Source organism: Triturus cristatus, chromosome 5_1 (assembly GCF_964204655.1).
Source record: "Triturus cristatus chromosome 5_1, aTriCri1.1, whole genome shotgun sequence".
Classification (NCBI taxonomy): domain Eukaryota; kingdom Metazoa; phylum Chordata; class Amphibia; order Caudata; family Salamandridae; genus Triturus; species Triturus cristatus.
Genome location: NC_140587.1, coordinates 434128941 through 434150196, shown reverse-complemented (window position 1 = coordinate 434150196; position 21256 = coordinate 434128941).

The window sequence follows — 21256 nt, the reverse complement described above, 5'->3', positions numbered from 1 at the left end:
TGTATAGCAGAAGTCACACAAGGAGGTGCATACCAAACTACATGTACACAGTCATTGTCTGAGCTGCCAGACTCATTCAAATCAGCCACTGTTAGGCAGAAATGGCGTATCAGTAAGTACATATACATGGCACCACGGTGGTCTGGATGAATTGACACTCGTAAGTTGGTATCAGCAACAACCAAGGACTAACCCAAATGCTACCACACTGTGGGAACATGTATATGTATGAACTCCAAACAAGTTTTGTTCAAACTGCGCCTTACTTTAAAATGTGCCAGCGTGTCCCTGGAAAGTGTAAAGGTGGTGTCTTGTGCACTTCCTTGGGAGACATCTGTCATGCAGGCACATCATTGTCCTTCACAACAAAACAACAAGGTCAAGCATATGAAACATTGAGACATGTTGACAGGTGTAGTGAGTGCCAATGGACATTTTCTCTGAGTAACAACTTGAATAATGTCATTTGTCACATGGCTATCCGTCACCTGATCACACAGTTGGCTACACATATGACCTACTGACTGTCATCTGGAGTGGCACACATGTCCACACCCAGGACAATGCATAAGCCAATGGGCCTGCAATTGTTTAGCAAAAAAGCCTAGCTGTACTGTGGGTTCCCCCTCATGGCAAGCCAGAATGTACCCACAGATGTCAGCACACAAAGTCACAACTTTTTAGCATCTGAACCACACACAGGTGTCAAAAATGTACAAGCAGGATACATGATTGTCAAAAACTGACACAGGCTACGAAGCACGAACATTAAGCACTGGCCAACATCACGGGGGCACTGCACGATGACTTTCTGTACTGCGAATCATCACACACAAGTCAGAACTGGCAATGAAACATCAGGGTTGAACATGTACGCCCCTCCCGCACACACCCACCCATACCTGAGTCTATGTGACTGATACCGATCAAGAAGTGACACCTCTTATTCAGGGTTACAATAACTGTGCTTGAAAACTAGCTTCATTAACACAACATCACCTTGTAGGGCTGGCAAAACATATTGGTCACAAACAAATATCAACAGATTGTTGTGAATAGCCACACAGGCACTACCCAGTGTGAGTATGCACAAGCAAACTGGTGTATCCCTGTCCAGTGGACAAATGTATCACACATGTGAAAAATACTACCTAGGCCAGGGAACAATGCCACAGAGGCAGAGCCATGCTGAACCCACAGTGAATGGGCACAGTGTTGGATGACACACATGAGTAGGAGGGCAGGCTGTGTCAGGGGACTGTAGTGGGCACACTGCTCCATGATCCTGGAATGAGCTGACTGTAACAGGAGCAACAGTCCCGGCACAATGCATAAATCCCACTAATGCACATCATGTCTGACGCCACAACATTGGTAATGCATGCTGCAAGTCTGTTCATTTGAAACCTCACACTCCTATGTTGAGACTCAGCATCAGTGCCAACAATTATGCACCCCCAAATGACTGAACAGGACAGGGCACAGGCAGACCACCCCCACACATGATGCTGAAAGCAGTGTGCACCTTGATAAACTGGCAGCCTAGATGACCATGTGCAATAGTGATAACACACAGACCAGGTAACACATGTCAAGGAGGGGAAGGGAGGAAGAACAGCACAGGTTGACTTGGGGGAACAGGATATGCACTGCACATATATAGCCTGGCAGTGTATCCAGGCGACTGAGCAGCTACAAAAGCTGGCGACATACAACAAACACACATGTACCTACCCCCTTCCTGCTGCTGTAACTCCTGTATCCGCCTATCCAGGTCAGGGAAGACCACCGCCAGGATACGCTTCATCTGGTGGGTCAGGCGCCGGCGTCCGCCATGCTTGCGAGGAGCCTCCTCCTTCAGCATGACACGGGCGATCCTCCGGGTCCAGCACCGGATGTCCTGCCATCTCTTCCTCACTTGTGGCAGGCGCCGACTGCGACCCTCCACCGATTGCACGGCCTTGACGGCATCCTTCCAGATCTTCCCCTTGTGGTAGGCGGTTACCTGTGTGGATGACAAAGTGGGACAACATCACTACACCTGCACCATGTCACAGAGACACACATTTGAACATCTTTGATTTGTTGGACAGGGCATAGTATGCTGGCAAGTAATAGCACCTTAGTCATAGGGACTTTTTCCACTGGGGACGCACCAATGCACTACATGGCATAGTAAGTACACAGGTGGCATGAGGGGTGCGAAACAATCCCTGATCATGGCACACACTGTGCATCCCAAGCAACACAAGGCTGATGGACAGCACCGCAAAGCAGTCACATGCCCCAGGCCTCTGAAGAAACCTCAGCAGAGTACACAGACACACACAGGCACACATCAATCACCTGCCATTGGCAACAGCGGATGCAAACCTCACTCTGCACATGTGCCACTTGCCAGGGGGGGGTCACAGGTGTGGGGCTAGCTCAGCAAGGCAGACACACAGCACGGCTTACTTCTCACATCAGATGGATTGAGCAGTTGCCTCCTCCATGCAGCTGTGGTGCAACACTCCACATAGACACTCACCCACATGACAAGAAACATTCAAACACATCAATGTCCAGGGGGCGTACACATCATTTGGACACTCTCACCACTCTCACCACAGCTCCACTCAGCTCTCACACACATCTGTGGGTGCAGTCACCTGTCACACCGGGGTGACCACTGAATCACCGCAGGACAATAGAACAAGAATGCCCAAGAGGATTAGGCTGGCTGAATCTGCCATGCACTATGCAGTGAATGTCACAGTAAGCACAATGCAAGTGAGGAGTGCACACATGAACTACATCAAGCCCTGCATGAGAGACATAAGTCATCCACCCCCCCTGGGACCCACTCCAACCAACATTGCATGTCTGTCACATCTGGACACAATGCCAGAAGTGACAGACACAAAAAAGGTGCACAGGCAAAGGTAGTGGAGTCAGCACTCACCTGCTCCCCTGGTCGACCATACAGCATGAGGTATCGTGGGAGGATCACATCCAGCAGGGCCTCGTTCTTCTCCTGGGTGAAAGGCTGGGCCCTCTCCACAGTCCTTGACATGGTGCCAGAGGGAGACAATACAGCAGCAGTGGTATCGACTGACATGTTGTGCAGGCAAGTGCCCTCCCATGGGTTCTGCCTGCCTTATATCTGCCTTGCTGGCCTATTTCATTTACAGGAGTACAGAGTGATTGGTCTGACTCATTTGCATTCTACGTTTCCTCCAATCCCTTTAAACATACACCAGTGACAGCCATAGCATCTTTCGAATTTGCAGCATCATGTCAAGTTAACAACCACTTTGCAACAATGTATAATGTGGCCAACTGCTTTTTCCAGACCACATGATGTTAAATTTTGAACTTGAAACTCGGTATCCATGACAACCAGCATGCATTTAGGCCCTAATACTTGTCCCTCATGTGTCCCCATTGTAATTCTTAAATCCCCACACAGGTACGGCGCGTTTCACAGGTACCCCTAGGGCACCATCACTACAGTGATACGGGCCGTACTCACGCGTGTACGGCCCGTACACGCGTGAGTACGTGCCGTACATGCGTGAGTACGTGCCGTACATGCATGAGTACGTGCCGTATCACTAGGCCCTACGGTAACACAACTATAGTGATAGGCACGTACTCACGCGTGTATGGGCCGTACACGCGTGAGTACGTGCCGTATCACTCGGACCTACGGTACCCCAACTATAGTGATAGGCACGTACTCACGCGTGTACGGGCCGTACACGCGTGAGTATGTGCCGTATCACTAGGGCCTATGGTACCCCCAACTATAGTGATAGGCACGTACTCACGCGTGTACTGCCCGTACATGCGTGAGTACATGCCGTACACGCGTGAGTACGTGCCGTATCACTAGGCCCTACGATACCCCCAACTATAGTGATAGGCACGTACTCACGCGTGTATGGCCAGTACACACGTGAGTACATGCCGTACACGCGTGAGTATGTGCCGTATCACTAGGCCCTACGTGACCCCCAACTATAGTGATAGGCACGTACTCACGCGTGTACGGGCCATACACGCGTGAGTACGTGCCGTACACGCGTGAGTACGTGCCGTATCACTAGGCCCTACGGTACCCCCAACTATAGTGATAGGCACGTACTCAAGCGTGTATGGGCCGTACACGCGTGAGTACGTGCCGTATCACTAGGGCCTACGGTAACACAACTATAGTTATAGGCACGTACTCGCGCGTGTACGGGCCGTACACGCGTGAGTACGTGCCGTATCACTCGGACCTACAGTAACACAACTATAGTGATAGCCACGTGCTCACGCGTATACGGGCCGTACACGCGTGAGTACGTGCCATATCACTCGGGCCGTACACGCGTGAGTACGTGCCGTATCACTCGGACCTACAGTAACACAACTATAGTGATAGGCACGTACTCACGCGTGTACGGGCCGTACACGCGTGAGTACGTGCCGTATCACTCGGACCTACAGTAACACAACTATAGTGATAGGCACATACTCACGCGTGTACGGCCCATACACATGCCCTCAGAGCGTGTGTACTGCGTTTCACGGCTTACACTGGTGATAGGAGGCGCACACGACAGGAATGGAGGTGTCAGACTCGCACAAGGCTGGACATCAAGTCATTGTCAGTGCAGTCCTTCATGTGCAGGGCCTAGGTGTGTCAGGCAGTGATGTGGCACATGTCTCATCATGTTGTGGCACAATAGATGTGTGATGAGCTGTTTACACATGTCATGTGTGATGGGGCACTACGTGGCACACTTCCCCTTCACACTTTGCACATGTGTGCATGTAGGACACACGTGTCAAGCACTGCATCACTGGTATGGCACAGTCACCAACACCCGCAACTGTCCCCTGATGCCAGGTACATGGAAAATTACACCTGACATGTGACTACCAGCGTGCCACAATGTGACTATGTCATGTGTGTGTCATGTGTTCCCATGAGCTTGCCGTTGGTGTTCCGTCAACTCCATCTGCTGTTGCAGCATCCAACATGTGACTGTGTGCATATGTGCATGACACACATATACGCACACCATGCCACATGTGGACTCACACGTTACATGTGTCATGATGGTTCAAAGATGACTTCCTGACATGAGGCAATATCTGTGTTGTCTCAATGTATGTGTCATCAGTTTTTGACATGTACCCCTTCATGGAAATGTGTGTTATCTGTCCTTTTTCAGATGACATGTGACCTGTGCGTCTAGACTCCCGCCAGCTGTCTGTATGAGATAAAATCCTTCAAATGCTGATATGTGGATGTCTAAAAATAGGGACCCCCTGCAGGGACTAATAGTACTCCTAGGGCAGGGTAAATAACATTGTAAAATAAACACCTAGGCAGTCTAAGCACAAAACGATATAATATTCAATAGAAAGACATGAATGTTATAGAAGGAGACACAACATACGAGATATTATAAAAAATATATATGTAATTTATTATATTTAAATATAGCAATGATAAAGGTAAGTTGAGAATGAAGGACTATATGATTTGAAAATGTGATTCAAATAGAAATTGAATGAAATAGACAAAACATAATACAATATGCAACAAATCACATTTGTAGTCGATCAAATAACAGAATATAAGTACAGAAACATAAAAATAGGAGTGGCGAAGACCGAGATGTCCTCAACGCACGTTTCGACGCTAGCAAAGCGTCTTCATCAGGAGAGCCACAGTATCTTTGAATCCTATAAACATACAAAATGTACAATGTAAAGCACAACACACTATATATATGTATTCTTTTTCAAATAGTAAAACAGTATTATTCAAATGATTATCGTTTTTTGTTCATTTTCTAAACACTTTTTTCTTAAAAACGTGGTGCTCCTTCACATGAGTGTAATGTCAATAACAACCAAAGTGCTGTCACACACCAGTCCATAGTAGGAATACCAGATGAAAAAAAGAGAAATGAGTACAGCTGTGATAGTGTGAATGAGAGAAGGAAGTAGTAATAGACGTGGTGAATATAGTTGTATGAGTAATCAGAAAGATGCAGGGTTAATGTAAAGACATCGAAGTAACATGTGGAGAGTAATACGACATAAGATGTCAAAAAGAACAACTCAAGGAATTCCTCCTATGGATTAATGTCACTGACACCAACCTCAATTTCACAGCACATACCAACAAACAGAAAATCGAATTTTTGGACATCCTGATTACACACAATTCTGGACATTTGGAAGTGGATCTCTTCACTAAACCAACAGCCAGAAACACTTTGTTACACTTTAAAAGCTACCATCCTAGAGCACAGAAACAAAGCATCCCTTTCAGCCAATTCTTGCGACTGCGTCGGAATTGTACGAACATCTACGATTTTGATTCACAAGCCATAACCATGAAAAACAAATTCCTTGCTAGAGGGTATCCACATCGGCTAATTCGAGAATCCCTCAAACGAGCGAGATTCTATGACAGGGACGCTCTGCTACGAGCCAAAGACCCTAAAACTAATGACAAATTGGTATGTATCACTAAACATTCCACCATGAATGACCAAGTACGCCGCATCATCAATGCCAACTGGCATATTCTCAATTCAGATCAGGATCCCTCTACACACCTAAAGAAACCTCTATATGCGCATCGACGCAACAAAAATTTGAAAGACATCATTGTCAGATCACGTTTCAGTACCCATGTTCCGTTTATTCAGAAAAGCATTGATGGTAACCTCCCCATTAAAGGTACATTCAAATGTCTACGCTCCAGCTGTAAAGCATGTGATGGAGCCATAGAAGGTAGCACTATTACTCTGAACGGATATACCACTCATTCTACATCTATGACCAACTGCAGAACGACCAACGTCATCTATCTGATCATTTGCCCATGCAACTCTGGCTATGTTGGAGAAACCTCCAGACCATTTGCCACTCGTCTCAATGAGCATCGCTCTGCCATCCGTACCAACAAACTAGCAGCCCCTATGGTCAAACATTACAAAGAGCTCCAACACTCAGCGGAAGAAATTAAATGGCATATACTTGAAAAAATCCATCTGGAAAGTGACACACAAAGCGATGAAATCCGTAAAAAACTAGAAGTTTTTTGGATTTTCACCCTTAACACGTTCCACAAGGGACTGAATAGTGATCTACCCTGGGAAAATGCAATCCTTTTCAACAGATTCTAATGTCCTTATGTCCTTAGGATTTCCTTGCACTGTACATTATTTCTTGGCATTCATTGTTCATATTATTTATATGTTATAATTCTCTTTGTGCCCGATTCTCACTTTTCCTTTCGGTACATCGACTTCATTGTCCTTCACCAGGAAGGTTATGTATTGGTTTCCAGTACATATATTTCACGTTTCATTTATTTTGATTTTTTTTATTTTTTAACATTTTTCATCAGCTTAGTCTGTATATCGTTAGCGTCTTTTTCCTTGTCCCCTCCCCATCATGTCCTCTTCTTTAGCATCCCTCCTCACCGTTATATAGCAGTTTAGTTACTCTTCCGTTGTCCCCTTTCGATCTTGCTTACGCTCGACGTCCTCGCCTTGTCGTATCACGTGACCTCACGCCTTACGCTTAAATCGGGCGTTCCAGTTGACTAGCTCACCCTTGCCTGTGGTCCATCGACGCGGAGATTTGTGATGCGTGACTTTATCAAGTAAGTCGTCCTACGGTCCCCTTTCATAGCCACATCCATTTGTCATGTACTTTCCGGTATTTTAAAAGTAACTATTAGTCTCTTTCCTTTTCTTCCATATACTTGTTCTTCCCCTAGTGGTCACCCGTGAAACATATACAATTATCCTTTACCCATTTGGAAGCTGCCAGCTCCATTTATCTACTATCGCTGAGAAAGAGAACCTCCGCTAACCCCTGGAGTGTTCACCTGATTTTACATACCCACTGGAACTGCATGGCAGGTACATTTTGGCATCCCTTTCAATGTGATGTTTTAGGTCTTCGTTATCGTCCTCAGTTATATTTTTTGTGTCTTTCCCTTATTTTCCATAGTACCCTTCGTGCAGTTCATTACCTATAATTGGACGGCTCTGTTACTTTTCACTTCATGGATTTCGACTATTCTGGCTCATTCTTCGCCACAAGCGACGCCTTTCAATATTAGGTATGCTGTGTAGTCTCTGCATCAGTGTATATCGCATTGCCTCACATCTTAGATTTTAATTGATCGGCTGAGTACTCTATACGTACTTTGAGTTTTTGTCTGCTCTTACCTCAAATAGGAAGAATTCTTCATGCCCGTGAATTTCAGTTGGACCTCATGTGTTTACTTACCGTCTTGCTTATTTATCGATATAGTAAGATCCTTCCCCTTTTCTCTCTCCCTTTTTCTTTCTTTTCTTTTCTTTCACCTCGTGATTACTTTTGACATCTTATGTCGTATTACTCTCCACATGTTACTTCGATGTCTTTACATTAACCCTGCATCTTTCTGATTACTCATACAACTATATTCACCACGTCTATTACTACTTCCTTCTCTCATTCACACTATCACAGCTGTACTCATTTCTCATTTTTTCATCTGGTATTCCTACTATGGACTGGTGTGTGACAGCACTTTGGTTGTTATTGACATTACACTCATGTGAAGGAGCACCACGTTTTTAAGAAAAAAGTGTTTAGAAAATGAACAAAAAACGATAATCATTTGAATAATACTGTTTTACTGTTTGAAAAAGAATACATATATATAGTGTGTTGTGCTTTACATTGTACATTTTGTATGTTTATAGGATTCAAAGATACTGTGGCTCTCCTGATGAAGACGCTTTGCTAGCGTCGAAACGCGCGTTGAGAACATCTCGGTCTTCGCCACTCCTATTTTTATGTTTCTGTACTTATATTCTGTTATTTGATCGACTACAAATGTGATTTGTTGCATATTGTATTATGTTTTGTCTATTTCATTCAATTTCTATTTGAATCACATTTTCAAATCATATAGTCCTTCATTATCAACTTACCTTTATCATTGCTATATTTAAATATAATAAATTACATATATATTTTTTATAATATCTCGTATGTTGTGTCTCCTTCTATAACATTCATGTCTTTCTATTGAATATTATATCGTTTTGTGCTTAGACTGCCTAGGTGTTTATTTTACGATATGTGGATGTCTGTCACTCATGTAATGTGTCTGGCTTGTCACTTACACTGGCCCACAGCTATTTTAATGGCATGTCACGTCAACAATACCATGCAACTATTGTGGCTGGCTCTTCGTAGGAGTATCACCTGGCTGGCCTACGTGTCCTGGATGTATTGCACAGACCAGACTCTGTATTAAGCAGCTGTGTATTAGCTGTTGAACATGTGCCCACCTCAGTGACATTGATGTGGTAATGTACTCACTCTTCGTTATTCCTTCCAAATCTCTGCAGGGCACCGCCTCTCCCCAGACGAATGCCAGACCTGGATGGCATGTGTGAACATGACTGCATACGCAGATACCGCTTCTCGCAAGAGTTGATAGAGGACTTGACCCGCCGGCTTGCACCACACCTCCAACCACAACACAGGTATCCTAGAGCTCTGACCCCCAAGATGAAGGTGATGGCAGCCCTACATTGTTTTGCCACCGGCACGTTTCAATTGACCATAGCTGATGTTGGTGGCATGTCCCAGACAATGTTCAGCCGTGTCCTGCATGATGTTTTAGATGCCATGTTGGTGCACCTGGATGAATTCATCCATTTTCCCACTCGTGAGCAGTTGACACGTGTCAAGGGTGAGTTCTATGCCCTGGGAGGGATGCCTCATGTAATTGGGGCCATTGATGGGACACATGTGGCTTTGGTACCACCACAGGCACAGGAGGTAGCCTATAGAAACAGAAAACATTTTCACTCCATTAATGCCCTTGTGGTTTGTCTTGCTAACATGCTGATTTCCCATGTCTGTTCCCGTTTTCCAGGGTCCGCACACAATGCCTACATCATGAGGCGTAGCAGGGTGCCAGAAATGATGCTGCAGCTGCACGCGGAACAAGCATGTCTTGTTGGTGGGTACACTCTGTTAGTCCTGTGTTTAGCGCTATCTTTGTATCTTACGGCATCTCCTGACCCACTTCTTCACATGATGTTTCCATGTAGGGGACTCTGGCTATCCCAACATGCCATGGCTGATGACGCCTCTCCGCAACCCCAGAACAGCCGCAGAACACCGGTACAACGACACCCATGGGCAGACGAGGCGCGTGATTGAGAGGACGTTTGGACTCCTGAAGAGCAGATTCCAGTGCCTCCACAAGACCGGCGGCGCCCTCCCATATGCCCCGGTGAAGGTCTGCAAAATCTTCATTGTGTGCTGCATGCTGCAAAACATGGCAGTGGAGAAGGCCGTGCCACTCATCCTTGATCCGGATGAGCAGGATCATCCACCCGTGGAGGATGAAGGGCTTGGGCACGGGGCAAGTGAGGATGAGGATGAGGACATCCGGAGTCAGCTTATCCGCAACTTCTTCTCATAATGGTGAGTCCCTGTGTCTGAGTGTGCACGCTTTGAGCCTTGTGTGGCATGTGTTGCAATGTGTGTGTCCAGCTGACTGTGTGCTAAGTGACTTGGAGATGTGTTCTGATGTGTCATTCAAGTGATGATGTCTTTCCACACATTTTAGCTGGGACACTAAATTTTTTAAGAGCATGGTGACAACATCATTCCTTTAGAGTACATGTACATGTCTGCGGATTACTAGCTCTTCGCTGACTTGTTGTGTGTCTGTCCTCCCCAGGTTCTTGCGGCTGTCGTCTGCTCATGTCATCATTGCCCTCCTGCTATTCCTCATGAGTATTGCAACGTGTGCTGGATCAGAGTTACATGCACAGACATGGTGAAAAGTCATTTTGGGTAAGGAGTGCAGCAAGGCATTTTGTGGGTGGTACGTGTTTGTGATATGTGGGGACTGCTCCTGTGCATGTTGTGTTACCATGCATACATGTCGACTCACCATGGGGCACATGACGTGTTGCATGGCTCCCATGAATTGATAGTCACCCTTCCTGACAGTCATCTGTAATGGTTTGTGGATTCTGATGAAGGCATCAATGTGTGTATAACGTCCCTCAGGAACATACGGGATGCTAATGGTGGACATAGTGTGGGACATCCCCATATGAGGCTCAATGGGGAATTGCAGACTCTCCGTGTGCAGCAAGGGGTGTTAGGCTCAACCCCTTCACTTGTGTGCCAGCTCAGTAGGATTTACCACATCTGTGTGTTGAAGGGGGTGTCCAGTGTAGGTCACACATGGTCAGCCAAAATGACCTGTGAGTCTGTTCCAATTGATGCATTTCCCTTAGTGTGAGGGTGAGTAATAAAGGTGTTCGTCACACTCCAAGGTGCCTCATCTCTGTCAATGCAGGTCTCTTGCCACATTGCATGCGGCATATCTGGCATAGTTGTGGAAGATTATGCATAGGAGTCCATGTGTAGTTTAGCAACATGCATGCAGTTGCTCATGGATTAGGCTCCCTATTGGGCATGAAGTACATGGTCGTGTATGTTTTTTGGCATGTTGGTCCACACAATGGGCCATCAACACCTGCTGAGGGTGTGTCTCCTGTGGTCAGTTTCCTGATCCGGTGTCATGCTTCTTTGGTGATTGTGCATGCATTGTCTCTGGGTGTGCCATGTGACACTGGACACTCCTTACTTTATACACACGCCTGTTGCAGTTGTCCTTCTGACATCCTAGTCTTTGTGCGCAAATTCTGGCATTTTGCAAGGAGATGCTGCCTGCTGCTGCGGCCCCTGCAGCAAGGGCCCACAGAGTATCCAGATTTGGCAACACACATGCCTCCAAGATGCTCATCACTTCCTCCCTCCACCCAGTCATTTGGCTGTCCTCAGCTTATCTATGCCACTGTTGCCGCCACGCGGTGCCAAAGGCTGGACCATCAGCACATGCAAGGTGCACATTGCACCACCATCCTGTCCTTGCATAACCCACATCACACTACAGTTTGATGTAGCAGCCACACTCCGAGCTATGTCCATCCGCACATCTAACGCCTGCTGTCAGACATACCCTGGGCACACACACGACACCTTTGCATGCTGAGTGTGCAACTCCAACTGTCTACACTGCGCTGCCCCACCTTCCAGGCCCTGTCACACCAACCAGGTCACGTCCCTAATACTCCCCACCGGCTCTGTAGCCCAGCAAGGGCATGGGAGTGGGACTCAAGGCTTCAGCATGTAGTATGGTGTCATCGTCTGGGACATGGCACAGGTATCATCTCTCAGCATGTCAATCTACAGAGTGTCCAGGACCCCCCTCTCCACCATCACATGCGCACAGCACCTCATCATCAGCTCGTATGCCATTGACAGCCAGGTGCTCCTTACCCTCAACAATGACACAGATATTTGCAGTTCCATCATTCAAGTATGCATGAGATCCATTGATGAATGGCTGAACACGAGCCACCTGAGGCTGGACTTGTACAGGACTGAGGTGATCATCTGAGGATTGTCCCTTCCAGCTGGGTCAAGTGCTTGTGTCCCACCCGCAAGAGCCCTGCACAAGCAGCCAGTGGCCACACACACAAGATGGTGTGCATCATGTTTGGCTCGCTCACATTTGCCATGCTAGTCCACAGCATCTGTACCTCATGCTGCAACGCCCTCTGCATTATGCACATGATCCACAGATAGATCCACTCCAAGAAAAGACAGACCATCCCCCAGGTCCATGACAACATCCGTGTCAAATACTGCCCTGCCCTCTAAGGAGCAAGTACATCCAAACTCCCAGGAAACTTGTCCACATCCAGGGTGCATCTGCACACCTCAGCTTCAACACCCTGTGCCCCAGCCACCTCACCGTCCACCATAGATAGCTGCAATGGATCACTGTCTGCTGCAGGATGACCTCCACACTCCCCACCCACACTCAGGAGGCAGTCCACATCCCCGACCCAAAACCAACCTTGTACGTCTGTCATCCTAGATCCCGTTGGGCCATCTCCGTGCATCTAACCTTGCCCTGGCCACCGTTCTTCACATCCACTGTACTCCAGCATACAGGACATTGTTCTCCCACCTGGCCACACATACCTGGGACTCCCTCCCCGGGAACCTCCACATGAGCCATGACCTCTACGCCTTGATGATAATCTCCCAATTAGGTCTGTCCGCACAGTTTAGCAAGCCCCGCCTCAGCAGCCAGAGGCCATCACAGGTGAGTGTTGTGCTCCATGCCTACATTGAATGATACCTTGTGACCCATGTGTGTCCTGTACCAGACTCTGATCCCAGGGTATGGATGGCTGGAGTTAATTCAACACTCAGGCATAGTTTGACATTTCCACACACATATGTTGTTGAATAATGCAAAATGACAGGAACGTCACATGACCAAAGTAATATATTTATTTGCGGTGGGGTACGTGTTTTGGTAGATGAAATTAGGTGCTCTACCGGGGGAATAGAATCCAAAGTTCACAGGGGGAGATGGTATCCTTGGCATTGGAAGTCATCAGAGTCCAGACCACAGTGTTGGTCATCATTGGTCAGACTGTGACCAGCAAGTCCATGTGGCAGAGAATGTCATTGGATGAGGTGCTGCTGTTGCGCCAGAGGGCCAGGTGCCAGGCCAGGTGACCTGGGAGATGTGGATGGTCCGCTGACTCTCACGGTCTTTTCCGTGGACGACCCACCTTCCTCCGGGGACCCTCAGATGCAGGCCTTGACGATGTTTGGGACACTCCGTCAGACGAATCCTCCTCCTCCTCCTCCCTCCCTGTGTCTGGTGCTGGTCTACGCCTGGTGGCACAGAGAGGGTTGCCCATGCTTTGGGCGATCTGACGGAGTGATTGGCTCATGTTCTTGTGCACCGCCAGGAGCTCAGCCAGTCTTGCCTCCATCCGTCCTTGGTGTTGTTGATGACTGGCATGATGCTCGACCTGCAGGTTCTTTATCTCATTGAGGGTCCCCTGCATCTCTGAGAGTCTCGACACGACCTGGTTGATGCCTCTGGTGTAACGCCAGTATGTGTCCAGGATGTTGCGTATGTGTGACATACCGGTGTCCTGAGCTGGCTGGTCAGGTTCGCGCCTCCGCCTGCCTCCACTCCCACCACCCCTGCCCACTTGTGCCTGGCCTGCCCTTGTGGGCACATCGGGTCTACGGGACCCCTGAGGGATGGCATTTGCAGGGTTGCCTGCCTCCTCCTGGGTGCCCGGAGGACCTTGTCGCTCCTGGTCAGACTGGCTCTGTTGTTCAGTGCGAGCAGGGCTCCTGGGTGTGTCCTGGGATGTGGCAGGAATGGCGGGGTGGTTGGCACAGATGTACCTGACGCAGGTGCTGCAGGGGCTTGGGCACCAGAAGGTCCAGGTTGGTCGGGGTCATCCACAGAGTGGTGAGAGTCGTCGCTGCCGGTGGGATCATCTTCATGCGGAGCCTGGGACTGTGATTCTTCCCCCCCAGTGTTGGGGGGAGATCGACGACGTTGCCCTGTGTGTGAGAGAGAGACAATGTTAATGGTGCTTCATGCGACATCTATGTTTCATACATATTCAAGCTGACACAGTTCCTACAGGTAGTTGGATGTGCCTTGCATTCCTCTCAATGTCCACTTGGGGATGGGTATGTTGCGGGGGACAGATTGGGATGTTCTCCTGAGTGTTTGACCTGTAGATTGTTGGCTATGATGCTTATTTGGCTATAGATTCGTCTTGTTTTGTCACATGTCCATTGTGGGAGTGTGTAAATCCGTTGCCTGCCCTGGGGGTGTGTGCTTGTGTTAGGGGGGGGTGTGACCGGGCCTGCTGTTGTGTGTAGTGTGAGTTGTCATTGGGTCTCCCAGGTGATGTGTCTGTCCCCTCATGGTGCATGCTGGCATGACAGTGAGTGTGAGTTCCTGTGCTAAATACCTGTGCTTGTGGAGTTGGTGTTTGAGTGTACAGTGGTCCCAGGAGAGCCTTGTGCGGCATACAGCAGGGCCAAGTGTCAGCTACCTTGTCAGTACTTTGCCAGTCCCTGTGCATTGTGCATGGGTATGTACCTATGCCATATGGGCTGAGGGCATTGGTGTCTGCGTCTCATTTTCACAATGTGTTGTGTGGGGCCCACCCTCCCGGACATCCAGTCTTGTGTTTGTGGTTGTTGTAGCCTTGGACATGGCCTTGCCTTGATTTGTGAAGGGTGCATGGAGACATTAGTGGTATGAGCATGGTTTTTGAGTGTGGTTGTGTGCGGTGAGTGCTTGGGGGAAGTTGCATGCATTTGGTGTATATGTGGTGTGGACCCCATTGCCCCCATGTTACGTAAGTTGTTTGTGTACTCACCAGGCTCTGCAACTCCTTCAACTCCGTGTACTCCCACCGGCGGTAGCAGGGCCATCACCTTCTCCTCCCAGGGATGGTAATGTACGGGTCTGTGGGGTGGCCCACCTCCAGTGATGTTACTCTGGGCATATTCTTTGTCCATTTTCCTCTTGACCGTCCTGCGCAGATCGTACCACCTGGTTTGGCATTCATGCCTGGTCCTTCGGATGGGCGCAACAGCATTCACCTTATCGACAATCCTCTGCCACATGGCAGATTTTTCAGCTATGCTGGTCTGCCTGACCAATGTTCCAAACAGCTGTGGCTCAACTCTGATGACTTTGTTGACAAGGAGGTCCAGCTCCGCCGTTGTGAACTTTGGATTCTTGTCTGTGGGCATGGTGTGGGGTGTGGGTGTGGGTGTGGATGGTTGTGGGGGGGTGGGTGTGAATGTGACGGTGTGTGTGTGAATGTGAAGAGGGGGATGTTTGTTAAGGAGGTTGTGTGAAGGTGTGTGAGTGAAGGTATAGTGAAGGTATCAGTAATGTAGAGTTGTTTCTCTGTGGGGTCTGGCAGCAGTGGGTCTGTTGCAAAGGCTCATGAGTTGTGTGTGTGGGCCCTTTTTATTGGTCCATTTTTGGGTGTGGCCGTGTTTGAATTTTGGTGGGTGTGTTATAAGAGGTGGTTGTGATTTAGGGCCTCTGTTTGCCTGTTTGGATGTGCCAGGTCAGTCATTGAGATGTATTTTGTCATGTAGACGTGTTTTGTGGTGTTGTGCGAGTCGAATTTACCCTCCTTGTGCTGTTTTACAGTGTTCTGGTTCTGTAAGAGTCTTTTTCGTGTAGGTACGGTCCGTACATACGCGATGCTGGGTGAGGGTGCTGGGGTACGGTGTTGGAGTGTGGCGCGTACATGCGGTGGGGGTACGGTGTGTACACGTGTGGGCCTGGGGTATGGCGCGTACATGCGGAGGTACGCCGCGTACATGGGGGGTAAGGAGAGTACATGGGAGGGTACGGCGCATACAGGTACGGGCCTGGGGTACGGCGCGTACATGCAGAGGTACGGCGCGTACATGCGGGGGTAAGGCGTGTACATGGGGGGTACGGCGTGTCCATGTGGGGGTACGGCGTGTACATGGGGGGAGGCACATACATGGGGGTACGGCGCGTACAGGTGCGGGCCTGGGGTACGGCGAGTACATGCGGAGGTACGGCGCATACATGCGGGGGGGAAGGCGCGTACATGGGGGGGTACGACGCGTACAGGTGCGGGCCTGGGGTACGGCGCGTACATGCGGAGGTACGGCGCGTACATGCGGGGGTAAGGCGCGTACATGGGGGGTACGGTGCGTACATGCAGGGGTACGGTGCGTACATGGGGGGAAGGCGCGTACATGGGGGTACAGCGCATACAGGTGCGGGCCTGGGGTACGGCGAGTACATGCGGAGGTACGGCGCGTACATGTGGGGGGGAAGGCACGTACATGGGGGGTACGACGCGTACAGGTGCGGGCCTGGGGTACGGCACGTACATGCGGAGGTACGGCACGTACATGCGGGGGTAAGGCGCGTATATGGGGGGGTATGGTGTGTACATGCAGGGGTACGGTGCGTACATGGGGGAAGGCGCGTACAGGTGCGGGCCTGGGGTACAGTGCAGACAGGGGGTAAGGCTCGTACATGGGGGTACGGTACGTACATGGGGGTACGGCGCGTACAGTTGCGGGGCTGGGGTACAGTGCGGACAGGGTGGTGTACGGTGCTGACATATTTGGAGGTGGGGGGGCTGTACGGCTCGTACACGGGCATAAGTTTACCCGTGTACATGTGTGCTACTGCGTTGGCTCTGTACGGGCCATTTTACATGCGATTGTGTATTCGGACGAATGGTCGGGATCGTACTTGCGCGCTCGGACTTGTGTTTTACGATTTGCACGTAAAAATGTCTGGCTCACTCTCGTACACTTTTCCCGACGATATTCGGACGTAAAAACTTTCCGACGCCCTCTCGTACACTTTTCCCGACGCTATTCGTAGTTATTTTTCATGTACGAATCGTACTTGGCCGTTTGTACGGTACTTGTACGACTCGTACGTAAAAAAATACGGATACGGGTCATACGCAAATTATTTTTAACGGATCGGAATCGGCACCTTAATGTTATCTTTACATGCATTAAAAGAATCTTCATAGCAGTCAAAATCTCCAAGTAATTCCGCTTCACTACGCCAAGGTTTGAAGAGTTGTAGTAATACTAAATAAAAAAAATAAAAAAATTCTGGAGTTTCACAACTCAGTTTTCTGTGGTTAATAAGATTTACTTTGGTATGTTTGACCAAGCATCCATCCCATTCAATGACTGCAATTTTTCATCATTTATATTTTCAGTAACATTTCTCTTAAAGCTGTAATGTTGCAGTACTTCATAGAGACATACGTTTTCCAGATGTGGGCTCGTTCTGGGATAGTACATATCTAACATCTTAGTTTTAACAATATCTGTAACTTTCTGGTTCATTCAATGCTATGTATTCAATTTCTTGTAGAGATTTCAAAACTCTATTTCGTGTAGCTACAAAACCTAGACTTACCCAAATGATTCCTCTTGACTTTGAATATAAACTCGCAGAGCTCAACCGATCCGAACATTCGAAGGATCCAATCGCTCGATGTGAAAGCATTTTCAAATTAAAGCTGTACAATTTGTTACTAAGACTCTTCTCTTGTGAAATTTCTTCCCACATTTCCTTTAACTCTGTCTTTTCAGATTTTGTTATATATGACGTAACGTAGCGAGCAACAGCAATTGAATTATTTGCAACATACTGGATATCTATGTTTGCATTCCACATTGTCAAAATCACTGGATTGTAGTCATTAATATACTTTGAATCTTCAGTTCTTCTTATGTTGTACATATTCTTCAGAGATTTTCATGTTATAGTATGTCTTACTGCTGACATAAAACTATTGACTCTTCCTTTTGAAATTACTGGACGTGGGAATCCCAAACAACATTTTGTATAAAAGTTTCCCTTAGACTTGTATTTTCGTCGACAATATTTTCCACATCGATGATTTTGAAAACGTAAAACTTGTTCTCTTAAGCTGTCTTCTCCTCCTTTTTTTGGAATAGCACAGGTAACATACTCTTTGTTAAAAGACAAAACAGTTTCATTTGAATCGGTTCCAAATTTAGATGAATCCTTGATCCATAATAACATGTGTACATGTGGAGCACCGCCGGCTTGGTACTCCTTTCTCCAAAAGAAATCAGTAACTTCTCCAAGAGGTGGATTATTTTTATTGCAGATAAAATACATCATATCTTGAAACCTATGATAAAAATATCTGCACACATTCACAGGATCAGAAGAACCCAATTCTCCAGCTGTCTTCAATTCAATATTATTGACATTTTAATTTGCTTGTTGAAGACATTCAAGTAAATCATTCCAAGCATATTCAGCATAGCTAAGTGTTAGAAACCACGTAGGAGTACCTAAGTTTCTTAACACACATTTAAGTTTGCCATGGCGATGATACCAATACTCATTAGTACCACGTTGACACACCATCAGATTAATTAACTGAGATTCCAAATGATCATCTCTTTGTTGAACTTTGTCCATAAATTCCTTTGCAGAAACATGTGTAAGATGAACTCTTGTTTTTAATATGTGATTCACTGCATATGAAAGTCCAATCACTTTCAAATAGAAGATGATATATATATGGAATGCACTGTCAAAATATTGGATCTTCTGAGTACAATCTTGTCGTCTGGTATTCTGAAGCTGGAATCTGTACTGCTCGTTCATCATATCGTCCACCTTCTCCAGTGGGAAACAGCTGTGGAAAACAACGAGCTTCTAAACTTTTTTCTCATACACTCATGAGAGTTCCCTTTGCTTTCTTCATTTGAAATAATTCAATAGTGTTTTCAATCACTTCTTTTGAATGTAAAGGATGTATACTGTAATGTTCGTAAATCTCTTCACTCCTGCTCTTGTCCACTTTTTCTATTTGGCCAGTTGAAATTTCTGTATCTTCTGCTAAACATATTTCCTGGTCTTCCACATTTACAGTTTTATAATAAATATTGTTCTGTACAAGATATAATGTAGCCTTTTGAAGATTGGTGACATCTACAAACTCTTACCATATTTTTCGACTTTTTGTTGGTACACCATTAACAAGAACAACTACAGGCTCACTTCCCTCTCTCTATACGAACAGTTTCAATATTTTTTAAAAAAATCTAAAGGTAAGTACACAACTCTTCCTTTCAGACCTCTTTGTAAATCTGTTGGAGGCAGCTTAACTGTCTTAGGCTCCATATGAACAATAGCCTGAAACGGGTGCACAGATTGAATAAGAGTGGATCCATATTTATTTAAATCTGCCAGTTCTGAAGGAATAGCTATCAACTCTGAATTGTTATGTAGTGCTTTAGCTGGCATTTTGTTCTCTTCTAATTTGTTGTAACAATATTTACAAATACATTGATCAGTACCCAACTCAAAACGACCTTCCACCAACAAATAAGCACCAAATTGCTCCCACTTATCATTGTTTTCCTTTTCACTTTTTAAATACACATCAACATTCCTAGTATAACTTCTTTAGTGAGTACATCAACAACAAATACAAACATAGTGTGGTTTTTCACATGAAAGTATCTTAAACTTTGTAATTTCTTCTTCAAACTTCTCAGTACTAATATCTTCCAACTACAACACCTACGCTTATCAAGCTTTCACTTTCTCTATACTCCTCTTGTGAATCAGAGAAACAAAACTGTATATCATCACAAACTTTTTTTACATCTGATATTGAACCATGCAAAAGAGCTGTGTTCATTTCTCTTAAAGATAATGCAGGACTTTTTACGTAGTACAATCTCGTTACTAACTTCCGCATTTCTGAATGATGTACTGCTAACATTCTTAAATGATGAAAAGTACTTTTACACACTTTTCTAGAAAGACAAGCCAGAGAATGACCCTGCAACTTAGTATATTTTCTTACTTTACATGGATCTAGTCCTTGCAACATCTTAACCTTCTGTTTAACACTTTTTTTTTAGCATATTGTCGCAAGAAAGCTCGTAATATAGCAATAGATTCCTGTCCAATACTACTACAATCCCACTTATCCACTGGAACATGTGAACGTCTTCCTTAAACTTCTTCAGCTATTACTTCTTCCACATTTTTAGGAACCATCTTTTCTTTTTCAATTGGACAACCATCCTTTATCTCATAACAATGACCACAGGTACCAACTACGTGAACTACAGTATTTTGTTGAAAATAACTTTCTTCATTAAAAAAGGCTCAGTACTAGAAGTATGCTTCCATTCACCAGAAAAAGCTTTGCAAAAGTTACTTCGATTAACTAATCTTTTTCTTTTGCTTTTCTCCTTCATAAAGTGCATTGTCTTATTCAATGTTTTCATTCTTTTCAATACCAATATAAATAAATTCCGTTTCAATTCAAAAGCAGTGTCTACTACACTTTCAATCTGTTGCTTCTTCTTATATGCTGCAGATCTTTTTTGATACTTTTTACAATCTTTTAATACATTTTGAATTACTCTATTACGAAACATATGTACACGTATGTCCTTAAATTGTTTCTGTCTTTTTGTCACATGTGCTTCTTTTCCACTGTGTTTCTTCAATTGCTTCTCCTTTGTTCGAAAAATGTCTTTCCTCCTTTGCTTAGTATTTTGATCGTTCAATCTCTCCACAACTTTTTTAATAACTTGTTTAGTTCTCTTACCAGAAGCCACTTTATCCTCAACATCTTTTTGGTGATTTTCTGCTCCACTCGTTTTAGTTTTCATTAAGTACTTCTGTTTCCTTTGTTCTTTTCTCTTTTCATGTTTTCTTGCCATCTTTTATTTCTAATCCAAATAAAATATCTATCTAAAATACAAATAAAAGTTT